Here is a 19173-nt window from a genome sequence, read left to right on the forward strand (position 1 = left end):
TGATAAACACATGGGCTAAAGAGGAATTTCAAAGCAGCTTGTATTCTCCTGCCAGTTTCTTCATGGAGTACTTTGTAAAGAGTCTTAAAACTGTTACTGTACAAGTTGCATTTTACTGCCTGAAGCTTTGCAGTTTCTGTAAGACATTTCAAGTGCGGATATCAAGTCTGTGTGAAGTTGCTGATTTGAAGCAATACAGGTTAAACGGTTGTTTTTAATTATTGGTTATTGTTAGTGGTAGACAAAGATTTTTGTTGAAAGGTTGGTTCTCCTCAATTTGTAACCCTTAAAACACAGATTTGTAACTATATACAGCTTTTTACCTTATATTTGGTTCTTCCTTCTGACTTAATAAAATTACACTGAATTCACTTTTAAACAACTTTGCAGCTTGTTAGACAGTTCTTTAGATTGCTGATTTTTTTATGTTATGATGGTAAATATGCTGACTGGTATTTGTTTCCTTTTTTTTCTTCTCACTTTGTGTCAAACTGAGTTTTGCTAGTAACGAAATGCAACACTTTAAAGTTACAAGTTATGTAAAGTTATGCTGAATGTGCTGCATACATAGGCAAAAAGTTAACAAATGTTATTAATTTAAAATTTACTGATTAAATAAATGAGATATCTTCTGTAGTTAGTTGAGTTCTGCAGAGGTTTCTCGTCATTGTCTCCTTTCTTATACCAAACCAAATGGGTTTCAGGCTGTCATTTTGTGATTGCTCTGTGTTAATGGTGCTGTCCTGAAAAAAAAAACCAAAAAACCCCGCACAAACCACAAAAATCACAGTTGTGTTTGCTCCAATACTTCTCACTCTGGCTGAAGAAAATACTCAGGTTAAGCATAACCAGGTAGTGCTAGATCATGTAAAATTGAGATCGTGATCAGTTATGATATCATCCTCTTATAGCCTGGTTCCTACTTCTTTGCTAGGAAAGAAAAAAACTCATACTTTGTTAATTAGTATTATATTACTTGCAAATTAATCAGAGCAATTGCTATTAAGTTGATTAAAACAAGTACAGTACCTGCAAAAATACTATTAGCATTGCAAGTGATTTTTATCAGTTCAGCACAAATGGATTCTGCATGCTTTGTGGTAATTTGTCTGGATTTATGGTGCTGTTCTCCTTAAAACTGTGTGACAATTTCTAAGCAATAGATTGTAGTACATTTAGGACTCCACATATGTTGTCATAACTTGAAATGTAACTAGAACTAAATTTTTTTCTTTTGCTGCAAATTATCTTACTTGCTTACCTGAATTGGACTCTTGCAGCATAAAAGATTGTACTCCTTTCCTATTCTGACCTTTCTCTAATATCCTCAGTATTTTCCTTGCCATTGGTGTCCCTCTCTCTGTTTAATGTCTTCTCAAAATGCCACCTTTTATTCAACTCCTGAATTTAGCTGCTTATGTTAAGACATGTCTACTCTGCTGACAGAGGCTTTTAAACTTGGGCTAGTAGCCAAGCCATATGCCCCCAGATTTGTTTCTGAGGTGCCTCTCCTGAAGTGAAAAGTTGCTGCAGAGTCCTACTGCACCTTAGAAGCTGAAGTGCAATACCATGGAAGTAGAGCTGTGTGGTGCCTGGAACAAAATGTCACAGGATCAAACAGAACCATGTTTTTCCCTGTAGGGTTATGAAGCTGTGACTCTACCAGCTCAAAGAGTTGTGCATTGTTTTGCAGAGTGAATATCCAGACTAGCTCTTGTGGGGTTTACCTGACTGATTTATATTTTCACAAGCAGTTTCCACCTGACAGTGTTTTCCTATTCTCCCAGCCTTTAGTTGTGACAGCACTTGAGGGCACGCAGCAGTGGAGCCAAAAGTGTTTGGTAGTACCTTCATCTCAGCAGGACCAGGGAAGAGTTGCAGAGGCTTTGTGCTTCATTCCTGCTGCCTCTTGTTGGCGCAATCCCAGCCACCAGTTTGGGTAATACCACATCCTTTTGAAGTTTAAATAGAAAACTTCCATGTCCCAAAATGCCTGTCAGGAACTCCTGACATTCTGGACTCTGATTTCAAATAAATGATAGATGGTTTAAGCTAGAAAAACTAATGGGTTATGCCAAGCAAAACCAAAACACTTGTCCCAAAAAAAAAGCCTGCCATTGTTCCAGTCTGATGCAAGTAGAGATGGTGCTCTTCTTCCTTTTAGAGTGCTGCAGCATTTTTAAACTTGGTGAGAGAATTGGATATGATTCCCAGAGCTCCAGATGGCACCTGCCAGATGGAAGTTCATATTGTCTTAAGATGCTGGCGTTGATGCCATGGTGTTTGAGAATGTAATAACATTTTGTGATGGATTTTCTTACTAGATAAAGTAAGTGGTCAAGTACTTGCATGCATTGCAATGTCTGCCAAAATATTTTGATCTGGTGAAAAGGTCACCCTTATGGGGATGGGATTGCAGAGTTTGGTTTGTTTTCCTTGATTGAATGTGTAAATCCCTCAGATTGAATGTGTAAATGCCTCCCTTAGACCAGAGGAGGCATCATTGGCTTCTATATACAATTTCTCCTTCCCAGAAATGTTATCCAGGTGCACTGCTCTGCACAGAGTTACAATTTGAAATGTGTATGTAGTTTTGCTCCAGAATCTTTGTTGAAAAGCACTGGGCCTTGTTGCCTGAGTTTCTATAAACAGGATCAATAATCAGGATATTCTGTCTTTAGAATCTAAGAATCATTTAGGTTGGAAAAGACCTTTAAGGTCATTGAGTCCAAACATTAACCCAGCACTGCCAAGTCCATTGCTAAACTATGTCCCTAAGTGTCACATATACACATCTTTTAAATACCTCTAGGGATGGTGAATCTACTACTTCCCATGGGCAGCCTGTTCCAATGACTGACAAGTCTTTTAGCAAAAAAAAAAAAAAAAAATTCCTAATATTCAATCTAAACCTCCTCTGGTGCAACTCGAGGCCATTTCCTCTCGTCATGTAGCTTGTTTGGGAAAAGGGACTGACATCAACCTAGCTACAAGCTTCTTTCAAGCAGCTGTAGAGAGTGACAAAACCCTTCTGAACCTCATCTTCTCCAGGCTAAGTGACCCCAGCTCCCTCAGACACTCCACACAGGACTCACTCTTCAGACTTCCCCAGCTCTGTTGCCCTTCTCTGGGATCGTTCCAGTATCTCAATGTCTTTCTTGTCATGAGGGGCCCAAAACTGGACACAAGATTTGAGGTGTGGCCTCGCCAGTGCCCAGTACAGAGTGACAATCACTGCCCTGGTCCTGCTGGCTGCACTATCCTTTATTCAAGCCAGGCTGCCATTGGCCTTCTTGACCACCTGGGCTCACGCTGGGCCCACATTCACCTGCTGTCCCCAGGTCCTTTTCAGCTGGGCCACTTTCCAGCCACTCTGCCCCAGCCTGTAGCGCTGCATGGGATGGTTGTGACCCAAATGCAGGACCCAACATTTTGCCTTGTTGAACCTCAGACCATGGGCCTTGGCCCATTGACCCAGCCTGTCCAGATTCCCCTGCAGAGCCTTCCTACCCTTTTGCAGATAATCACTCCTCTCACCTCAGTGTTGTCCATGAACTGACTGAGGATGCACTCAATCCCCTCATCCGCATCATCAATAAAGATGAACAATAAAGAACAGGACTGGTCCCAGTGCTGAGCCCTCTGGAACCTCTTGTGACTTACCAACAACTGGAGGCAGCACCATTCAGCACCACTCTCTGGGATTAGCCATCCAACCAGTTTTTTACCCAGTGAACAGTGCACCTGTCCAAGCCAAGAGCAGCTGGTTTCTCTAGCTCTGGGAAATCACAATGAAAAGAAGATTGGAAGGTTTTTTTCTTCTTGATAATTTCTAGATTAAATTATTTCAATCAGGAGTACTCTCTTTTTTTTAAGAAAGTCACTATTTATTATTCTATTATTCTAGAGCCCACCTTTCCCCTTCTGTGTCCATGTCTGCCCCTCTGTGCTGGATAGGCCTGGGATGTGCAAAACAGAGAGATGCTGTCCTGGATGGACCCCTCACTTCTACATCAGAGTTTGTCATGCATAATGCTGGTCTTAACACTGCATAACTATTTTATTTTATTAATAGAATCATCAAATGGCCTGGTTGGAAACTTTAAACATCACCTAGTTTCAATTCCCCCACTGTAGACAGGGGAATTTGTCTTCCTTTCACTAGACCAAGTTGCTCAGAGCTCCATCCAACCTGGCCTTAAATGCTTCCAGGGATGGAGCATCCATAACTTTTTGGAGCATTCTATTCCAGTGCCTCACCACCCTCACAGTAAATATTTTCTTCTGTTCCATTCTCTTCCCTGAACTCACAATTAGTTGAATAAAAATGACACCATTATTTGCATGAAATGTCAGGGGTTTGTGAGCTACAAAAAACACTTTCAAGAAGACAAATCAAAAAGGTTACAAGTGGAAACTTGGGTTTTATTTTCCTGAATTTGTTTCAGAGTTGATGCTCACAAGTACCAAAACAATGTGCATGTGTGGTCAGGCAGGTTTGTAGCATTTCAGAAATCTCTTGCATTTGTTGCAGGGAGTGTTTATACTGCTGGTGTTAATTAACATTGATATGTCTAGTCTGAGGGTTTACTTGTTGCATTACTACTTGAATGTAACACTTTGCTGCTTAATTCCATATTGTTGGCAGATCAGTAAAGTGTTTTGATCCCAATTTGGTTTACAGTTCTGTGGACTGAGCAGGTTTTTCCTCCAAAAGTCAGGAAAACCAAGAGTTTAAAAAACCTCAGCTACATATCACTTAAGAGTACTCTATAGAAGGCAGATATTTAGAGACTGATAACAAATCACTCTGGCAATGTTTTTCACATCCTTGAAATGCAGAATGACTGTTGATCTCTCCCCCAATAAGGCTTATTTCTTGAGTGGTCTTCAGAGGAAAAGGGAGAGTCCTTGTGTTTGTTGTTGGAGATGTTGCTCAAGGCTGCAGAAGACAGCCCCAGCTGGGCTCCCATCTGAAATTTGAAAATTTTTGTGCTTGTTTGAACAAGCTGTTCTTTTAGGCACAACACCATTATTCACATTCAAAACAACAGTAGAAAATGCTACTGTCTCTGCCCACTCCTGGAACAAAATGAGCAAAATCACCTCTCAGAAATCACTGAGGAAAAAGTATCTACACAAGACTATCCACATCTATATCTATATCTATCTATATATCTCTATCTACCTATGTATCTATATCTCTGCGTGTACATATACATATATATGTGTATCCATACCCATCTGCTGGGTTAGTGCAAATAAACCCTGACATTACAGCAGTACTGGCAAGTCCATTTGAAGGTGTGTGCTGAGGACAACATTCAACACACCAGCACTGGAGCCAGGGCAGAGGGAGACAAGCTAGATGGAACTGCAGCAGCAATGCCATTGCAAGAGAGGAACATAATTAAAAGCAAGAAACAGGTGAAGTCATGAAAAGACACTTTGCTGATTCATACTATATCCTGAATTGGTTCTTCTCCATAATTTTGCAGGTACTGAATCAGTTTTGCTCATAAGAGTTGCACACCAGTTCTACATCACCACAGGCAAGGAGCTGTTACAGAAAATTGGGTGAGGTCTAATGATTCTACCAGACCCTACTGTAATTCAAGACTTTGTGTTCAGTGGATTGTTTACCATCATTTGAAATTATTGACCTGAAACCAAAAAACCCTGCAAAAAAGCATGTCTTAATGTTTCAGAAAAGGTGAAATCATAGATACATAAAGGAATCTTCTTTGTGTAACAAAGAAATTATAGTTTTATAAATTAATTTTTAATCATATGAACAGAGTTGCTGTTTGGGTTTTCAGTTAATTTTCATTTATTTGATTAATTGAAAAAAACCAAACCAAAACAAAACAAATAAACATAGACATATACTTGCAAAACTAGAAAGGAGAAATTTTTCACCAGGGCAAGGAAGGCAATTACCTTATATACTGAATCTTTAAATTTGATCCTCCAGCAGTTGTAATAAACCATATATCCTGTGAAGGCAGTAAAATCAGAGATTCAAGGGAGAAATAGCATCTTACATTGTTGTCACAGACATTCTGCAGCTGTTGCAGGAACATCAGTGTGTGTTACTGAGCAGCATTTCTGATTATTCCCTATGATTCCATCTACTGCAGCTGATTAATCTGCAGTTTTGGATGTCGTTGTTGCTAAATATTTCTTGATTTTGACAGCATGGTGGATTTTCTAATAAACGCATTTCTCTGAATTCAGGATTTTATATTTGGCAACTCCCCCATTTCTCTCACTGCAGTGTAAAATCCGGCAAAGAAATAGGTCAGTGCAACTCTCTGGATGAGGAAATTTAAGGCAAGAGATACTACAAAGATACAGCTGAGATGTATGTAAAGGTGAATAAACAGTACTTGCTTCCTTAAGAAATTAGGAGTTACAAATTTTGATTTTCAAAATAATTCTCAGTAATGTTAGCCCTAACAGATCAAGTTGCAAATTTTCACGTATTCCATAAATGATGTTAGAAAGTCAGATCTTCTTTTCCTTTAATGACAACAAAAAGCTAGTTTAAACTAGATAACTACAGTTTAACACAAATAAAACAGGAAAATACTGAGAAATACCTAAAAGCAATTCTCAGCTACAAAGAACAATAACACTTACTACTACAATACTGATTTGTATTGTCTTTTGCTGTCCCATAGGCAATAACAATTTCTCCTTAGTGTGCACATGCTATGGCCAGCAAGCTAAAAATATCTTTCCTTTTTGTGGACAATCTGTTTCAAAAGAGGCCAAGAGAATGTCACTAACCAAGACACATACAGTTATGGAGGCTACCATACAGCAGCCAATATGTTCATACAAGTTGGACAACAGAAGGCTACTGAATGCATTTTATTCTTCTACTGTCTGCAATTCAAAGGCTGCTTGAATTTCTTTACTGCACCTTTTAAATTACCAATCAAAAGGCAGGCAATGAATTGTGACTTTGGTTTTCCCAGAACCACCAAATGCTCTTTGTACTAAATGTACTGGGAAGGTGAAGAACTGAAAAGCTGCTTGCTCCTTCAATCACCAAGCACCACAAGAAGCCTGGACAGGACACAACATTTCTATTGAACAAAAGCCAGGTGAAAGTGTGCAGGCAGCACGCTTCCAGTCACCTGGAAATGCTTGTGTCCTGACAGTCTTAATAACCACTGGATTAATGACCCAGGTGGAGGTGCTTAAAACTTTGCTTTTACAGAATAATACCTGGTAGTTCTTAGATAAATAGCAGAATTCGTGTGCTTCCCATTGAAATTCTGCTGTTTCTCTAAAGTGTCATAGATGTACAGGTGGCGTGTCTCAGTATTCTGCACATCACTGCTTAGAAAATGTATGCTATCCCCTCAATTTAGAAAAGAACCTAGTTAAATCTATCTCTTTTTTTGAATGGATTGTTGACTTACAGCTGATTTTACCCTTTCAGGGGCAATGGAGAACACAACTGCGAGGTTTACGCATTTAAACATGTGGTTATATATACGACATAATTTAAATACCTCAGGTGTTGCTGCTCTAATTCCCACCCCTGCGGCTGAATCACCAAGCTGCCAAGGTGGCAGGGTGGTGGTTTGGCAGATGGCACTCCAGCCCGGGAGTCACGCTGCTGCCCGCGCCTGGCAGTGCCCAGCAGGTGGAGCGGGCACCCACGAGGAGAGGATGGGGAGCCACAGGGATCCTCTGGAAACACCCGGCTGTGCATGGTGGGAACGTGGCGTGGTCTTGCAGCGAGTAGTCATCCTTGTGCCTCCTGCTGTAGACTCTTCCACGAGTTTCACTTTCAGAAAGGTGCTGCTGGGGGGTGATGTTTGGGTTTCTTCACATAACGGCAAAGAATTCAGAGCCTGAGTGCTATTCTGCAGTGAAATACCTTTTGTCTGCCCTATGCAATGTGTTTTAAAACCCATGAAAATACTAAGGATTCATCCTAAGGGGTCAAACTAACAATGTACCCCTTTTGAGATGTTCAGTGCTCCAGACAAAATTTGCTGCTAATGTTCTGAGTGCCATATTCAAAATACCATGCACCATCTTTCTGTCAGACACTAATACTGAACTGTTCTTCACCATATCGGCCCTTATCTTGGTGGATGACTTCAAAGAGTTGGAAGATGGGGCTTTGAGCAACGTGGTCTAATGGAAAGTGTCCCTGCCCACGGCAGAGGGGTGAATTAGGTGATCCTTAAGGTCCTTTCCAGAACAAATCATTCTGTGATTCAATGATTCTATGCCGCTGTGACATGACATATGGAGAAGGGGGACCACAAAAGCAGCTGTTTCTGTATGGCCATCTCCTTGTGAAGGTCCACTCAGGATGTACTAGTCCCAAGAATGGAATGGCAAGCAGTGGCCAAAGAATTTCAGAGATGAATGGTGACTTCCCTCAAGATGGTTCCACATATTGACATCTCGTCCAGGAATCTAATTATGTTCATTGCTTTACAATGACTGATCTATTTGCTGCCAGTAGATCAGCAGTCACAGCTCCTGTCATGAAGATTAGTGCCTCCATTAAGAGGATGTTGTGATTGTTTAAAGGGAAGTAAGTGAACCAGGGGAATAAAGATAGTAACATAAGTCTTTGATATTAACTGCTTAAATATGGGTCAAGGCTTGAATAATGAGATTTTTATTTTCTTTATCTCATGGCAGATATGCAAGACCCATGCTGAAGTTTGTAAATGCACTTTTAGGATGAATGACAAATCTTGAACTTAAATTCAATACATATGTAAAATGATATGGATTAGGATTTTAAATCCCTTACCAAAGACATTGTAAAGGACTATTTTAAACTACCAACAATTCTGATGAAAAAGAACAGCTTCTCAAGCTGATTTTGGGGGTGCCATTGTTGCCTTCCTGCTTGTGATTTCATGGCTGCGTGTTGCACTGGTGGTGGTGTGATGCCCTAAATATAAGACCTACTATTTGCTTCATTGGCTTACAAATGGCCTCATTGAACATTTGGGCAGGAGGCAGGAGTTGTTAACCTCATGCAGGACAGGTGTGGAGTGGCAGGGGAGAGCAGATATGGAGGAATGCAGACCAGCTCTACACAGCAATGTGCAGTTTGCCTGCTGTGCATACGTGCAAGAGCAATAGAAGAACCAGAACAAATGGTGATAAACAGAGATTTGGGACACATCTCAACAGCTGGAAGTGCAAAATGTGAATATCTCAATTGGTTAAAAGACTATGCATTGATAAATCACTATGTTTCCAAGAAAGCTGTAGTGCTAACACAGCCCTTGAGGCAGCACCTACCGAAACATTCCTGTTCCTTTGCAGTAACACCACTCACACTCCACAACATGTAAATGCTGGACTAGACTCAGAGCTGACCTACCAGTGCAAGGCTGAGGATGCAGCACAGCACCTGAAGAAGAACAGTGAAAACAAATGAGAGCACTTTACCCATACTGATAGAATGATTGAGTATACACTGGGGATGTTATGTGAAAACAAAAGACAGAGAGCATTTTTTTTTACACAGTTGCAAGAAACCTATAACACCAATGCCATCACAGGCTTGATCCCTAATCCTTCACTCTTTCCCATGATGAATATAAACTTCTCTCAAAATAAGCAATGCTGTATTTTTAAAAAAGACGTAAATCCATTTGACAATGCTTTGAAAAAGCAAAATTAAAGTTTAAGGCAATGCTAAAGCTTGAATTAGCAGAGGATGATGTATGTACCTAAACGCATCAGCACTGAAGTAGTAGTATTTCAAAGATAGTTACAATCTTAAGAGGTACTCTGTCTAAGTGGAGAAATGAGGTTCAAATATGAGGTTCAAACATTTGAACCAAATCTGAGGTTCAAACTTCCTTTTCTTGCTTATCACCTTCATATTCCTTGCCATCTGAAGCGGCTCAATTAGAACGGCTACAGACAGCCCACTGCTTGTGTCTGTTTTGAATAAGCACAAAACCAGATCCAACTTCATCTTTTTTGTGTCTGACCCAGCCACACGTCATTATTAAGATAATTTGGCAGGGTCTCACTTGACATTTGCATGCCTCTTTCCTGTACTTAGCGAGAAATTAATTCTGTAGTTACTAAGGCTGGTCTGAGGGGAGGTCAGTATATCCTGGACATTGCAGATATGAATGAATACATGCTCTGCAAAGGCAGGTGAGTGCTACAGGTAAAGAAGAGTTGCTTATGTAGTCCCTTCAAATCTCAGATCTCCTTGTTCCCCAGATACTACACAATGTTTCTGTAATCAGAGTATAATCTCTGTAAAGGCAACAGCAAACCCAATTACCATGCTCTCCATTCACACTGGCAAAACGCTTCTCTATTATTTCGTTTTGGTTTGGCTTAGTAATACAAAAACTTTCTGGGAAAATAAATAAATAATTGCAAAAATGCTTCTGGTTTCTTACTTAACTATGCTAATGAAGTGAGAACACAGCACAGCAGAGCATGGAAATAATTACATGAAATCAGAGCAAGTGCATAGTAGAGTCCCACATCCCAAACTGAGATGAGACAGAAGGCATTACAAATCTCCCTTGGAGTATTGCAATGTCAAGAAACCTGAAGATCAGGCCAATGAGCTTTGTAAAAGTTTAACTAAGGAATTCTTACCATTCTTCCCACATTATGTTATTATCCAACATTGGTAATTTACAAGGTAATTAAAAAACAAACCAAGTGTTTTAAAATTTGGAGTCAGAAAGAGGAAATCGAACCACAGGTCGAAACTAGAGTCAATCAAATTCCTAAAGCCATGTCTAATCAAGTAATACATTTCGGATAGATCTCAGCATTAGCTCTTTTTGGCCATGTAATATAATATAAAACCTCACACAAGGACATTAAGGGCAGACAAAGCAATGATCTACATCACAGGACTTGTCTACACAGAAAAGAGCTAAGAATAACCACTGCCGAGTATCTGTTCTGCAACAGCTTTCCATGGGGACTTTTTTTTTTTCATTAAGTATGCATTTGCGTGGTTTAGCTGACCATGAGAAGTGAGCTGTGTTAAAAGCAAACAGAAGCATCCATCATGGAAAATAAGAGCATCCTCTTTAGGAACTGGTGCACCACAGATTCTAGGCTCTCAGTTCTGCATTTCAGATTGTTTCCCAGTAACCACCTTACACAGATCAATCCAAAGTGTACTACTGTAAATGTACAAAATGAAGGAGATGGAACAACAGACCACATGGATTAATGATGAGGTAATAGTCAGAGGCTGCTTGTGGTGCTGAGCTACTGCTGTAACTCACACATATAATCTCACAAAGCCCAGGCTGCCAACTGCAAAGAGGCAACAACAGTCCAGCACCCTACAGCATGCTTCTTTGGCTGTAAATGACACTGCAGGTGTTTCTCAGACAATCAAGAAGCTGTTGAAAACATACTAGTGCATACAGTGTAATTCATATTGCAAGCTCAAATATTACACAGATGTGACTGCTTATTCTATGTACATTTTAGACTGAGTCTGAAAAAAGTAGCAGCTTTTTTTCACTGTAATAACTTTAAGACAATGAATACACTCTTCTGAAAGGAACAGAATATGTGGGAAACAGGGAGGGCAAAACCTGTCTGATGTGGCTGTGCCAGGCAGCAGGAGGCACCTGATGCATCTGATTTACTATTAAAATAACTAAGCAAAACAACCTAAAATACAAGAGGTGATTCTGAACAACTGATAGTTTTGCTTGCCCATCTCATTTGCTGAACAAACCAGTTTGTTCAGTAGATTTCAACCACATGTACTTGTAAGATTTATTTACAGCAATAAGGTTTTGATACAACTAAAAGTGATAGCCATTGGCATGTTAAATACTGGAGGTACAGGTTGCCTATGGGAATCTTATTACCACATGAGAGTAGTCTCAGTCTAACTATGCAGGTTTGCCTAAAATGATAAAGCCTTGTTGAAGAGTTCACTAAATTGGCATTTGGAGGGTATATGCTTATGCCTGGGCTGAGGAAGAGACTAAGTTATGTAACTTAGGTACGAGGTAATGTAGCTTTAAATCAACTTAATACATTAATACTAGGAATTGTACTAGTGTATTTATTCTGGCAAAAAAATACCACCCTAAATGGCTCCTACATCAGCACAAACCCTGCATGTAACCAGGCTATGCAGCCAAGGCAGGGGCAAAGGCAGGAGGAGTCAACCACGGGAGCAGCTCCTCGGCCTGGTGAGATCCATCCACAGGCAGCATCTCAGAGCACTGGGAAAGCAAGGTGACAGCCTTTAGCTTAAACCCCTCTTGTTTCCTGCTAAATGAGATTATATGATGTGGAATTTACATGAACCAACAGCAGAGTCACTGAAACTCAGCAGGTGCACAGCAACTTGTTTGGCTGCCACATCTTCAGCAGAGGTGCAAGCCCTGAGACTTTGCTGTCAAAGCACCAATGGGAGAGGCTGGAGAGGCTTGTTCTGGCTGTGACCAGGATGTTAGGATGTCTTTGGATGTTAGGAAAAGGGGTCCATTCCCCAGTATCCTAACCGCTGTCAGTTAATGCCAGACCCTGTAAACCTTCTTGTTTCCAAGCCTGCTTTTCCTAATTGCATCTCTGCTGTTCTGGATCTTCTAACTCCATTGGTAGCCACTTGCCTGCTGCTTGTCTTAAACTACTAACTTGACCCCTCCCATCCATGCTCATCTCAGACAAAAACTATCAATCCGAATACCTTTCAAAATTACTAATTCCTCTCAGCCTCTTTATTGTCACAGCTGGTTCCCATTGCTGGTATTCCAACTTCCTTCTGCCTAAAGGGAACAGAAAGTTACCTTATCAAGCCATTGCACAGATACTGTCTAGAAATCAACTGCAGAAGTCTCACTCACCTCACTAGGTGAGACCCACCTTCCCCTCAGGTTTGGAGTCCCATCAGTAGAAGAAGAAAGTTTCCAAGGATTCAGGAGTGTGGTGAGAATTGTGGGGTAATCTGCCAAAGGAAAGAGATGCTCATTTGGAAATACACATGTGCAACCTGCTTAAAGCAGGGCTCCATCTAAAATTTATGAAGAATGGCTAATTTCTTAAGTTTTATTTTATTTTTTCCAGATGTGGGATAAGTAGCATATGACAGTTCATTACCGGTTTCTTCTTCTCAATTGAAAAACCAGAAAGGTTTGTACCAACTGAGAGTATTTGGACTGAAAATATCGCAAGCCTCTTCTTATTCTATCTCTTTTTATGAATGTATCAGGACAGCAGTGGGCAGTACACAGTAATGCACACAGGCACTGCCTTTCAAATGACATGTACATTTTCTGTGCTAACCAAATGGCAGCTCATGGCCAAGCCTCTGGAAACTGAAAGAAAAAGCTACCATTTTATAGCCAGTCTGACACAGACATCTCCCACCTGAGGTACAGAATTGCCATCGGCTGCTGCTCTGGACCCTGGGGGCACAGGTGTTTTGGGAGGACCAGTTAAATCCTGGGCAATCTGAGCTGTCTGAAGGAGATGTTTGTACCTGCCATGACTACAAACATCTCAGTGCTCTGTATAAGCAGGGAAAATAGGGCAGCCAGATGCTTGGCTTTTGTGTCTTGCATCTCATTAGAAAGAGACATAAATAGAAAGAGAAGATGGAAAAGATGGAGAAAACCCACTTATCTGGAGTCCCCTTCAAGACTGTTCTGGTCTCATGTTCTGCAAGAAACCAGCACACAAACAATAAGAAACTGCAGATTGAAAACCAGTGTATAAGGCTCTTCCAGTCAACCACTGCTTTACACTATCATAACCTTCTCTAAAATAGTAATAAATATCAAGCCAAATTTTAGGGCTGTATCTGTATCTTTACTTTAGAATTTGTCCTGGATGTTGATTTTAGTTGGTCAGTCTGGTGTATTCATGTAAAATAAACAGTGGCTCTGTGCTATTTTATTTAACCTTTGAGAAACAAAACCAAGTAGAATAAAAATTGCCTAGAAAGAAAGAGAGGAAACCATAACAACCCTCTAAGAAGAAAATCTAGGGGAGAAAAGGGAAAAGAAAGTCTATATTACTTTGCTTCTATCAAACATGAAAATATTCATGTTTCATTCCTTCTTGTTTATTTTTTTCTTGCAGAGTATCATGCAAGTCCAGCAGGTTGACTAGACAACGCTATGCAAAAACAAGTGTGTGGCAATGAACCATAGCTCTTTCTGAGGGTTTTCAGTTTTTAATAAGGCTCTTGGCTTCAGCTCAAGTTGAAAAGATGGCAAAGGAATTTCATTAGTAATCCTTTTCTTGTCAGTTGATAATTTTCTTCTTCTCCACACTAAAACCATCAAGGCCTTCCATTTGACCTTGTCTTCAGATCAGATATAATATGGAAAACTGGAATTATCGGTTAAAAAAAAAAAAGGAAACAAAATAAACAGTCCTTTTTCATATTACATGCAAATCCAAATAATCCTCTCCCTCCCACAGTCTGACCCAATTTTGCTCGGGCAGACTTTGTGCTTCTAAACCTGGCACTTTTGAGACAGCAATTTAGCAGATACTACTGAATGTGAGAGCACAGCACTTGCAAAACCATGTCTAAAGCTACTGCACCCATTGCATGAAAATGTCCAGGGTCCTGGTAACTTGATTGTTCTAACCAAAAGTCCTCCCTTAGCCATGGCCACCTAAATGGACAAGCTAAAGCCAAGAGTTTCATTCCTTCACCAGTTTTAGATAGGAGAACATTTGCCCATCCTATTTGCAGGTGGGAGTACTTAAATATGTTCATCTGCTCATTGCCCTACATACTTGGAAAATGGCCACAAATCAGTAGCAAGACACTGGAAAATGTGTTGATTTCATGCTTTGTTGCAAATAAGCTACAAAGAAATCCCTCCTTGCTACACAACACCATAGTTGAGGGAAAATTGTTTTCTACCTCAGAACACAAACCAGTAAGGGGAAACATTCACAGAATTCCTTCTTTTGTTCAACCCACTCTTTTCTCAATCCTTACACCTTCCACAAGATGAAAACACTGAGCATCTTTATCAAGCATTTTTCAGAACCGCAATCATTGACACAACTCCTCTCATTTTTTATTAATGCTTTCTAAAAGTAATGCGTAAGAATCCCTCTGCAGCCTACAGCTGAATGATTTCCTCCTCTTCAGCCATGAAAAGAAAAATATAGGAAAGTCTTAAAAATAATGTTTTAATTTGTGCCCATAATATCCCACATTTCTTTGTTCTTTAATTATTTACTTTGAAGCAGTGTATTTTGCAAACTTAAGAATCTTCCATTTTATCTGGAATTTTTCATTATATGATCAAGCAGTCAGAATCCAGTCCTGTAACATTCCCTGAATGCAGAAATGTATTCAACTTGAAAGAAATAATTGAGGGATTATAAAGATGGGGTAACAAAACCAACATTGTAATCACTCTGTGACTTAGGCTAGGTCTATGTTAGCAAAAAGCAGGACTCCAACAGGAAAAGCTCTGCAGTGCAAACCAGCTTATGTGGAGGATGTAACCTTCTCCCTCTGTGTGCTCAGGAAGATTTGTTCCAGGCTGGCTTCATCTGTGGTTGGACTGCAGCTTCAAAAAATACATACCTCAGCTAAAACAAAATGTCAGTGTAGATGAATGCACACCTAAGTTTACCCTTATGAATAAATGGATGGTCATATCTGAGGCAGATTTAATCTGAAATACATCAAACTGATGGAAAGATAGCAGAATAAATTTTTTTCTGTAGAAATTTTAAGAAAGAGCTGTTGTGGAACAACATTCCCTCTTCTATTTGTTGTTGAAACAAGGAAAAAATACTTTACGTAGATTGGATAACTCCCTGAAGCTCTATTAGTTTATGATAGCATTGAGAGACAAGTTCTTGTCATAGGGAAAGAGACCAGCAGGTCAGCCAGTGCCAGCAGCAGGCCCCATCACCCATTCCAGCACCACAGCAGCACCCTGAGAAACACTTGGACATTGTGTCAGGACACAATGCCACTGGCAGAAGAAAACTGGACCAAAATACCATGAGGACTTCACAGAAAATGCACAGGAATTTCCTTGACACAAATTTTCATCTATAAACAGAACTAAATTGGCAACACCAGTTTTCTAAAACTCCCCCTTGCCCCGATTTCTGTCCTTTTCCTCAGGAAATCAATCTCGTTTTTACAGTCCTTTCATCTTTTTCTCCTTCATATTTCCTGGGGTTTTTTTAACTAGGATGTTATATTTTTTATTTATTTATTTATAATCTTATAAATATATAAGATTATAAATAAATTGGTTTGGTCCTTCTGAATCTTTCGCCAGACAGTTTTATATAGATCAAGGCAAACTGAGAGCCTGTTTTGATGGCAAAAGCAAGGAGGAAGAGCAGTTGCAGTATGCAGCCCTCATCATCCATGAGAGATGGAGAGAAAAACATAAAATAAGAAATATCAAGAAGGTGACTTAAGTTAGGAAAATGTCCATGCTAACAAAAACTGGGTTCATTGACCAAACTAGGTTATGGAAAGAGAAACTCACCCCTGTGAGGAAATCCATCAAGAAGGGCTTGGACAGATCTTCCACTTGAGAACCAGAAAATGTGAATATTATGATGATTGGCATCTGGTCCTCCTGATGCAAGCTTTCCTATAAAAAAGGAAGGCAGAAAAATTCTGGAGGGGCATCATTCACATCTTCATTCTGCTGCTTGTCACAGTCATCTTAGTAAGGTCATTCATTTTCCATTCTTTCCTGGAATATATCTGCACATCATAGCCTTATGAAAGGCGATTATTCAGTACAGCACTGAAGTGGGACAGAACAAAAAAAGTCTGGAAAATGAATGAAGGATTGAAACCCCACAAATAAGCTGTCTGGAAGTTTGAACAGGCCTTCTCCAAAAGAAAAAAAATTATTCCCTGTCATAATTGTTCTTTATTCCTTTAAGAACACTTGCCTGTGTTCCATTAAGAACACTTGCACTTTTGCTAAATTTAACTATAACTAGTTATGATTTTTTTTTGGTGTCAAAATTGTGTGGCTGACAGTAGCGCTATTTCACATTTATGCACAGGTAACCAAGGTTTACAAATCTCACTGATATTAATTTTTGAATGGTAGAATATAAGAAAAAAAAAACAAACCTGATTTCTGAAAATAAGTTTATACTGGCAATCACACAGAGAGCTATTTAGTTATATTAGTCTCATTCTTTCCTTTCATTGCAGCCTTTTCCTATTCTGGCCATCCTTTGTGATCCTTCCTTGGACAGGGTGGTTGCTCAAAGCAACATCTTACAGCAAAGACAAAAAAGGTGATGTTCAGCTTTTATGTGCTTCCACCATCCTACCACAAAATTTGCCACTACAGGATAAGTGACACTTGGAGCCCTGTCTACACCCACAGGGGATGGAAAAGACTGATGCAGACACTTCATGTAACATCCCAGTAATTCTCTGTATTCTGTCACTGTACTCCAGTAGTTGTTCATCTTGATCTCTACCTGTCTCTGCAGTGTTTTGCTTAAGAGCTCTTATTGCATAAAAGTTCTGGAGTACTCAGGACAAATTAATAATTATTTCCTTTGAGAATTTTTTATCTCAGAACTTGCTTCATAGTTTGATGTATTATGGAAAATTAGTCCACAGTTTACAAAAGGAAAAAAAAAAGCTAAGAAAAGAAAATATTATAGCCTTTTCAGTATTTAGAAATTAAGTAAATATCTATAATGGTACTAAAATTATTTCTCTCTTTCAAAATAGGAGAAGTTGCTCAGATCCTCTGAGGATTCTTATCAGCACTGAGATAAGTAAAGATCATTCAAGCTCCTCAGAAGCAGAAACCCTTACCCCTTCTCACTGCAACAGAAAATTAACTCTTTTCCTTCCACTCTCATCAGTGGATATTTTCCAAGGTGCTTTCATTTATCACTCTTAAACAAATTTCAGCACAAAAGAAAAGCCTCAACAGCAAGAGACAAGCACTGTCACAGATAAATTATTTCCCCCAGCTTGCCAAGCTCTTTTTCAGAAGACAGATTCCAAAACCCAGGAATCCAAGATTTTAGAGTAGTGGCATAAACACTATTACGAAGAAAATCTCCAAGTGATGGCACACAACATTAATCATATATTTCAAATTCCTCTTAGAATTTTAAAACCTAGTCAGTGAAGAAACAAAATTACTAGAACATTGATTTCCTGAGAAACCAAGTAAAGCTGAAAACAAACCTTCAGGAGGTGTTTTATTCACCTTTTAAAAACTAGGCAATTTGATTTGTCAATCACAGAGCAACAGAATCATTTAGGTTGGAAAATACCACCAAGATAATAAAATTCAACCTTTGACCCTTGCCCACCTTGTCAACTAGACCATAGCATTAACCCCTGTGTAATTTCTTGTAAAACTCCAGGGATAATTTTAATTTCTTTATTTTCCTCTCCCTTCTTTACTAAAAGGCTTCTAAAAAACTCCCCGTAAACCTGGACTTTTTCAGTCAGAGCAAGGTGAGTACTTAGGATGCAATCTCATAAAGCACATGGGGTGCGTACAACTGAGGTGTTGCAAGTAAATGTTATAAACGAGAGCAGGCTCCCGGTACTAAAGTGATTTCAGCATTTATTATAAGAAAAAGAAAGGCCTAAAGCATAGGGGCCTGCGGGCCGAGCAGGAGGATGCTGCAGTGCCGGCGCTGGGTCTTCTTGAGCAGTGATGTCCCCTATGTCCCAGATGGAGCGGTACAAGTTCAGTGGGTCAGAAGTCCCCTTTTAATGCTGTTTTTTTGTCCTTTTGGATTGGTTTCTGTTTGGATCCTTCATTTGCATGAAGGTTTAAGGGGCTGGATTGTCCCATTACAGTGCTGTCCAGGCTGGCTCGTTTCGCTTGAGGGATGGCGCACTTAGGTGTGACATGGTACGCCGAGTACCGAATTTCTTACAACTACCCTTTTAACCCCTTCTACCATAACCAAACTAACAGTATATGCTTAACAATTATCAACTATTTTAGAGAAGTTTCTAACCTATTTTTAACGGTAAACACCAAGGAGCCCAACTCAATCAAGGTGACTCGATCAGGGGACGCAGATCCGATCAGCATGCAGGTCACGGGACACCTCCACGCCCGCTCCGCTCCACCGGCTCGGCCCCAGGGCTCAGCCTCCTCCCCCTCCAGGTGGCTGGGACTGACAGATCCTCAGTTCGAGGAAAGC

The 19173-nt window shown here is 39.9% G+C and overlaps 2 long non-coding RNA genes across 6 annotated transcripts in view; both read right to left on the minus strand.

Moving 5' to 3' along the window:
• Positions 1–19124, minus strand: part of LOC135296430 (uncharacterized) — a 26861-nt gene extending 7737 nt beyond the window's left edge. The window contains exons 1-7 of one of the 5 annotated variants that reach the window (XR_010358550.1): positions 18985–19124; positions 16503–16610; positions 13635–13674; positions 12880–12961; positions 12704–12782; positions 9295–9406; positions 5800–8514 (exon numbers count right to left, since the gene is read on the minus strand). This is a non-coding gene — a long non-coding RNA (uncharacterized LOC135296430). Of the gene's footprint in view, positions 1–5799; positions 8515–9294; positions 9407–12703; positions 12783–12860; positions 12962–13634; positions 13675–16502; positions 16611–18984 lie in introns of those variants that run through there. The other 4 variants (XR_010358555.1, XR_010358546.1, XR_010358549.1 and 1 more) reach the window with 4 other exon arrangements.
• Positions 1105–3779, minus strand: LOC135296444 (uncharacterized). The gene is made up of 2 exons (XR_010358556.1): positions 3664–3779; positions 1105–2229 (listed from the first exon to the last, which is right to left on the minus strand). It is a non-coding gene; the product is annotated as an uncharacterized LOC135296444 (long non-coding RNA).
• Positions 19125–19173: the final 49 nt, after the last annotated feature.

The sequence above is a fragment of the Passer domesticus genome, chromosome 1, assembly GCF_036417665.1.
Source record: "Passer domesticus isolate bPasDom1 chromosome 1, bPasDom1.hap1, whole genome shotgun sequence".
Lineage (NCBI taxonomy): Eukaryota > Metazoa > Chordata > Aves > Passeriformes > Passeridae > Passer > Passer domesticus.